At 39.0% G+C, this 8352-nt stretch overlaps 1 protein-coding gene across 1 annotated transcript in view; it reads right to left on the reverse strand.

Annotated features, from left to right (window-relative positions):
* The window catches only part of LOC124630954 (somatostatin receptor type 2-like), a 139862-nt gene extending 139007 nt beyond the window's left edge, over positions 1–855 (reverse strand). Inside the window, exon 1 of the mRNA XM_047165005.1 lies at positions 618–855. The gene's annotated coding sequence lies outside the window, so the exon portion shown is untranslated. The remainder of the gene's footprint in view (positions 1–617) is intronic.
* Between the last annotated feature and the right edge of the window lie 7497 nt (positions 856–8352).

The following is an 8352-nucleotide window of genomic DNA, read 5'->3' on the forward strand; positions in this document are numbered from 1 at the left end:
GGGATAGTGAAAAGTCTGACAAAGTTTTCATCGAATTTTGAGCAAAGTTTTCCAAGTTTCTCGATTCGACTACATGGAGAGTCAACTACACTTTAAAGAATTAAAACACAAGTACTTCTGCTTAGTTAGCATCTGCTGTGCAGAAACAAAAGTTTTTTTACACATAAACATAACTCCAGTGTACCCGAACTGTGTATCATCACAGATATAAATATCTCGTACAATAGTGTGTGTGTACAGGTAAATATTATATTATGCGAAGTGAGATCCTTCCCAATTCGTTATCAGTGGTACAGCGCTAAATGGAAGGCAGTATCACAAGTTGCTTTTTAATTATACTCGGATAACGTTATCAGTCGCTCGATAAACTGTTGTTCTGCGAGTGACACATGTGTGCGTGTGTACACACGGAGCCCGCACACACGCGCGCGGTGCAGCGCCGTGACGAGCTGATAGTCACACTCTTGCGCGCTCGCCACAGCCGAGCAAACTGCCTTCACTTCCCATACTTAAAGTTTTGTTACTCAGTTTTGAAAGAGTCTCTTACTTATCCAGAATTTATCATAAGAACTAATGCCTTATTTGTAAATAAAATATTTGTAGAGTTCAATACTTACTTGAAAGTTTTTCAAAGTTCAAAACTGTAAGTTTATAACACTAAAACGTTTTTACATGTAAGTTCTAAAAAGCTAAGAGTCCACTTAGTAACGTAACATTCACTGTACATACATGAATAGTCTAAATCACACTCGTAAGATATACTTCGTACGTCGAGTCGAGTAAAGTTTCGCGAGAGCTCCGCTACAGGGCAGACACGAGTGGCCGAGGCGAGCGCTACGCGCCAACTGACGCCGCGGCCCGGCTACGCTCCACCACTTGAATGATTCGTAGCGCGTAGCGCGGGGCTCGTAGACCTGGCTACGAACTACTGTAGAACGCCTACGGCCTGTCAGTCCTGATTTCTAAAGAAAAACACTGTTAATAATAATTCCTCCCTTCACTTTACAAGTATTTAAAAAGTTTTTACTTAATGAAATTATTTAATTAAGAAAATATTCAAGACTACGGAGACTAGATAAGCGCTCAAAACTTTGAATTTAATTACATAAAAACCTTAAATCTTCAAATTAACCTTGGACCCACTGAATTTTTAAATTTAATGAATGTTGGATGCTCAGATACTTTTTGGTTGTGTACAAGACATGCTTCTTGGCATTTGAGAGCAAGAAATTAATATTATTTCAAACAGGCACATAAGCATATTATTTTAATCTATGAAAACATGAAGTATGTTCAAATCTATTTCAGTCAAGTATAAAGTAAGCCACATAATGTATGTTCGATAAAAAACTGACTCACGGTAGGTACGTATAATTAAATAAAGCAACAATAGCCTCTTCCATGCTATTATGTACATAAATCCTTTATCTTTTGATGACAATCTTTCAATGATCTTCATTTTTATAAATCTCCAATGTGGACCCGATCACATAGATGTCTGGAGTGATGTCACAGCCGATCTATTCACGTACCGCGAACTACATATATTATTATAAATAATTGTATATTGTACAATGTGACGGACGCCACGCATTAGCCGTGACTTATCGCCGCAATAATATCAAAGTGCGGCTTCTATTTATTTTTACGGTTCATTGATACGATTTATCGTTTCCACATAAAATACCTAGGCAGGAGACTTTCCAAAGGTGATAATTCTTGACTATTGATTTAAGCATAATAAATCCAAATAATATTCGATATTCTATTACATGTATAATAGGTATTCTAAATAGCGATCACTCCTGTGCGACAGTATCTAAGTCTAGCGAACATGGTGAGCGGTTCGATTCCCGCGCCGTGCTCGCTAATGTCGGCCATCAAAGCACCGCTGTTTATTATTTATTCGTTTGTGCGATTACACATGTTCGCGATCACTCTCGCGGGACCATTACACAGCTGTTGATGGATCAAGTTCAGGACTCATGCCTGAATGAGAATAACGGTCTATTGCGGAATTTTCACTAAATAAATCTTTGCTTTTGTGTTCTTTATAACATATTTCGTTAATAATTTGTTCTCAATACTAAGATGTTTTCTTCCTTCAGAACTAACACGTGTATGCCTAATCTGAAGTAAGCTCAAGCTGTCAAAAGTAAACAAAGGCCGTTATTCCGGCGAGATGAGCGAGTAACCAATATCTCAGTGAGATGTAACAAGTCGCTAGTGGAGCGCAGTGCACTCGCGCCGCGCCGGTCACACCCGGACAACAATCATAAACTTACACCACTTTTGGTTTGGAGCTTCTATACATACTACAAACCTTAGACCAATGTGATATTATACATAGACCTGCAGGTACCACTGTATTACTTAGCTGAAATATATAGGTAGATACTATCAGCATAAAAAGTATCCGCCATTACAAATCATTTTTCTTGGAAAGATCTCGGAATTTGCAAAAGTAAATGATGTTTCCATCAGGTCGGGCGCGGTTCTTACGCTTGTGAAGAGAATTCGGTGTAATGTAGTTATTTGATTAGTGCGAGCGGCTCTCTTTCAGCCGAAGCCGCCTGAAAGAGAGCCGCCATATTGTGCGCTATCAAAGATCCCGCAAATTGAATAACTCCTCTTTACAATATTATGTATGGGCTCACTTTGCCTGCCGCCGACTAAGTACACATCATTTCTAAAGAATGCTGTAGACGAAGTCGTATTATTTCTTTTCTGAATCCCTCAATTTGGTAAACACATGTTTTCACAAGTTTATTTGAGCTTTGTATTCGTCGTCGCGTCTCATATATTAGAAAACTTATGAATTTGGACACGATCGTTACGTACAGACACATCGTGAGCATACGCTCGGAATATAATGTGACACGTGTTAAGCTTTGTGACTATATGTTGTACTTGTGTAAACTGAAGATGTACGTGACAGGTGCTACGGACTGCACTTGAATAAAGATTTCGATTTGCCTCCACCACAGCTATTAATTATTTACCTTAATTATTCAAGTTGTATAGAATTCTTTTCATTTATGAATATCACCGTCTCATGCGATAAAATAGCCAAAGTGGTTAGTGAAGGGCTATTGTAAAGTAAAACTATTTATTTACTAATATAATCAGGCATTCTTAGCATCACTTGAAAGGCTGGTTGAAAGAGAAACTATGCAGCTGAAGTGACGCCGACCTGTCCACAGTAATGAACGCGCCCAAAGTTTGAAAGTGCTTAGACATTGAACTACCTTTTTTAAAAACATGGGTTCCACTTTACTCCTGCATTTATTGTATTGCTTAACTAAACTGCAAATATTTGAACTTTGACTTTACATCTTGACTCATCTGATTGGAGACAAAACTCAGAAAACCTAGGTATAGGTATTTTGGATAAAGCCTGTTAGGATGAATGGAATGAGTCATTCATCTTGATTACTAAATGCCGATAGTATGTTTATCTTGGAACGTGTAACAACTGCCTTGAATGATTGTTTCGGTAATGATGTAATTGAGATGAACCGAGCTCATCGGCAGGAGGCTGAATGACGTCAGATGTATGACGCTGCGCTGACACATATGCATGATGTACTCATGCTACTTATTCACATTGCGGCAACACCGTCAACTCACCTATGTAACGTTTGTCACATATTGCGCCTCTCACACAATGAGAAACAAACCAAATTATTCAATATGGCAATAGTTATGTTTGTCTTCTTTAATAATATACACAACGTGACCTTCGCTCATGAACCTAGGCTGCCCTTGAGATAAAACCGTCAATCCCATCATTGAAATATTTATATCTGAAAAAATATGCAATAAATTACCTGATATGATCACAGCGGCTCAATGTGTCGCATCTGTTTGTTATTGTCCGTCCCCCGACTGTCCCCCGCGTGTCCCCCGAGCTTGTCTGTGACTCCGCTACTCTATGACCCTGAGGTATAGACTAAACATTTTTTCGCGCCATAAATACGTCATGATGGCGGCAAAACTGACGGAAACTATAAATTAGTTTTATTTGATACAGCCGCCTTCAATAACTCCGCGTTATTACCGCTGTGTGAGCAAAATACTCAGCCCATATTTTACTCTCGCGAATAAATATCGTAACATAATAATTCAATGGCTGTGTTCCGAACTTATATAAGCCATAAAATGTCAATTTCTCAAGAACCAACACACATTTAAACATTTTATAAATATTTTATATTAAAATAGTCATTACTAGAACTCCTAGAAAGAAATATCTATTCGTGGCACATACTCTATAAATAGCATACTTTCATCCATCGGTAAACAGGAATGTAACTTGGTGTGATGGTCCCCCGATGAGACAGCGATGAGTATCCGAGCAACAATCCTCTCAACAGAAACAATTAAACTGCGATCTGCAAAACTCTCCAAATTAATGATTGTGATTACGTGAGCGCAGTGAGCACACCAACCCACAACATCGGGGAACTTTATAAAATATCATTTGAAAGCGATTTACTCAACGATTGGGAATTAAATGAATTTAAACGCGCTCCGAACAAACCGTTGTTGAACAGACAGAATTGTTTCCCCTCGCTTCCCGCCGCCCGCGCCGGCCCGGGGCGCTCCCGGCTTCACTACAATCGTTATTGCTTTAAGAAAACTTTCTTGATGTATGATAATATGTTCGGAGATTTATTTGTCTAGGGCTCCGCTCGATTTGTAACAAGAGGAACTGTAAAATACTACACTGTTTGTTCCCCCACCGCCTCTCTAAAACAATAGCCGATTTGAGGTGTTTGCTGTGACAGTATGACACTAAAATATGTTTGTTTCCCACGTTGGTTATTTCAAAATGTTTTGGAAGCTCAGTAGGTTATTACAAAAGAAACTTGCAACATCACATGCGATACACTACATGTAGATAAACTTGTATAATCAACAACTGCCAAAAACTCGTGACGTCATCAATTTGGTAGCCGAGTGTCGGCAACTCGCACAAGTTGCCCTCAACTTGATAATCTATCAATGGCGCTAACTTGAACGTATGCACCGACACGCGCTCACACTACACAGGCACTTGCAAAAGATACAAACCAGAACAGATTAGTCAACAAACGAATTATACCTACTGCTCTTAGTGTCTAAAAACGAAACGCTTTCGTTACTTTACTTAAAAAAAAAGCCCTTAGGCCTCAGTGCTACCAATTTCCACTACCAGCTTAGACAACAAAAATTATGTATTATATATTGTATTTGGATTTTTGTATTTCTCATAGGCCTTTCTTCATACTATACACGGACACAAAAACAAACGACAGTGGGTATATTCTCATATGTACGTTGTAAAAAGTGAGTGTTCTGCATGTGGTTGTTCGGAGTGTCGGTAAACTGCGAGTGGGTATGAGAGTAGCGAGGGTGTCGGTGACACGAGATGGAAGGCGCTCCGGCACCCACTGATACTTGCTCAACTACCCGCCTGATGAGGTGCAACGCAGCTACTGATGCAAGCTCTCGTCACCACAGGTAAAACGCGTAGATACCGAAGTTATAAAGCAAATCATTAATAGTTTCCTGCATTCGATGCACCGCTTTGAGAACCCAGTATAACGCACCTTTGAGAAAACAGTATAACTTTACCCCAACCTCGATAAGAATAAAGTTATTAGCAAAAAGTATGGCATTGACACGGTAAATCCAGGTTAATTTCGTTTATAATGGGTTTGAGCAACAATTTTTGCGCTTCACCGAGTGTTCGCGAGCTAATGGCGGTATTTCATGACACTAATGTGTTGCACTGTGGTAGTACTTGACGTGTGATTATGGTCAGGCACGAGCACATAGGTAACAGTATCCTAATTACATGTGTTGTTTATAAACACTGATAGATAGACCGCGTAGAACAGCATTACACAAATTGTTTATTTGTTGTTGTTGATAGCCTGCTATATGTATCTCATCAAATGAAACTGCTTTTAATATGCATGCAGTAATTACCAACTTATTTACAAGCGAAATATATGTTCAGTTTCAATGAATTCCTCCAGTATGATTACACACCTATTTTAGAAGAAAAGCCGAGTGTTTTAATGTCCTGTTTTTTTCTGTCAGAACTTCTTATATAAAACTCAAACCTGCCGGGTACTTTTTTTATGTTATTACCATAATATCTAGATACGTAAATAAATAACCAGATTTATGACCTTGTAAAAACTGTCCGTGACTTTATGAGGTCACATCCTGGTAGATGTCAGTACGTATGGTTGCTAAGCGATACTTCTTTGTAAAGAGTATGTTCGCGCATCAGTGTGACACGTGGACGTTGAACTCACTTCAAGTCACTCGCAGCCTACGTAATGCTTACCTTCTATACCTATATACCTACTAGCTACTATGGGTATATAGGTTCTTCCCATGGCATTGCAGAATTTATGCTAAAGCATATCTTTGTAATTAATATTAGAATAATTTCGAACACGTTTGTTTTCAGGTTACCTCTGAAGATTATCGTACACGTCTTTCTTAGCACAGAATAAGAGTAGAGTGAAGTAAACATAAAGTTGGTGAAAACACAACAACGTCGCTCGTCGTGACGATGTGAGACAAAGACTGCAGACGGAGGGATCGACACTAAATAACAACAACATATACTAACTTCGCAACAACTAGCCGCGATGTTTGGAAAAACTTTGTCTCTAACATGCTTTATGTGCGGTGTGAGGCGCCCCTACTCCTGTAAACATGGGTGCGCAAGTGACAGGCACACGCTGAGAGTCATTCAAGCTCTATGTAAGTCACTCACGTATTAAGGACTGGAAAAACGAACTAGGTTTTATATTTGTCTGAAACTTAATTCATTCTTGTTCGGCTTCGATTGAATTTACTTATTACTTTTTGGAGGCGCGTCGTGACGGTATCTACCGCCAAATGTTTCCACATTGATGTGTTGATATTATCTTCGGCAGTCAATGAATAAAGAAGTTTTTCCTCTGAATAGCTTTACTCTATTGTGAGCACAATAGCACTAACTAATGTTATTGTTAAGTGGAGCAGACGCACTATTAACAAGACGAGCGGTTCTCATTACATCGCTGGCGCGGGTCCCGCGTGCCGGGGGATCACGGGACCAGACCAGCAATGCAATTAAAATCTTAAGTAATTTTCTACTAGACATCGAGCTTTAGATAACTGACAGTCATTTGTAGAGACGGGAACTGAGCAGCCAAGACTAGTGCGCTTATTGCGCTCATAAAATATCCTAGATTTAAATCGCAGCTCTAGCCAGTCTGTTGTATCAACTGATGATGTTGATAAATAGAAGAATTTGTGTCAAATACGATTCATTATTGCGTTAATTCAGTACTTAAAAACTAACCTAAAAAAACCCTGACAAACTGTCTACATATTTGTTTCTGAAGTTTTTAAGTTGAGTAGAAAGCAACCAGCTTAAGATTAAAAACAACGAACAATCGGGAATCAGGAATAGACAAAGCATGTATCTTTAAAGCATCATCATCATCATTATCATCAGCCTATCGCAGTCCACTGCTGGACATAGGCCTCTCCAAGTGCACGCCACTGAGATCGATAAGCATAGTGAATTTTATTTACCCGATATTTCAACAACCTCAAACTGAGGTAACTTATAAAAGTTAATCAGCTATGCAATAGGTCGCAGCGACACAAGCTTTATCACAAGTTATTACTGAGCTGAACATCACACAAGTAATTAAAAGGTCAGTGACCTGCGGTTACACAGACAGTAAAACAACAGTTTATTATTATAGCTCGCCGTGAATATGTATGAGTGCTCAGATTGTATGTAACGACGTGTGAATACTAACATCACGTATACTTCTGCGTATATTTCCCGGCGCTGTGATAACTGACTGAAATCTGCACAATAACTGTCGTTACCTCGTTCAGTACTTTTCAGATAAGTCGCAGACTCGCAGCTTAATTTTCTGACGGCATATTGGGCTGACAAAGTGTAGTCTCACTATAAGACATGTCATCGACACGAAAGAAGAAGAAGAAGCTTAATTTTTTGCACGGTTCCAAGAAGTGGTTTTCACGGAGAAAAACCGGCAAAAAACTCCATAAACACTATTTTCTGTTATCCATGAGAAAATCATACAAGTAAAGCTATTATGAAAGCGTTAAAATCATACAAGTAAAGCTATTATGAAAGCGTTAAAATCATACAAGTGCATATGTACTGTGTACTGGAATTTAAATGCAATTTTGTTAGTTTTCTATTAACTAATTGATGAAAGCGAATGATTACCACATTTAAATACTATTCGGGGTGTCATATTTGCATACTCAGCTTCAGCTGTACTACTCCTCGTCTGCCCGAGGGGCGCGGGGGAG

This window comes from Helicoverpa zea, chromosome 6, assembly GCF_022581195.2.
Source record: "Helicoverpa zea isolate HzStark_Cry1AcR chromosome 6, ilHelZeax1.1, whole genome shotgun sequence".
In the NCBI taxonomy this organism is placed as follows: Eukaryota; Metazoa; Arthropoda; class Insecta; order Lepidoptera; family Noctuidae; genus Helicoverpa; species Helicoverpa zea.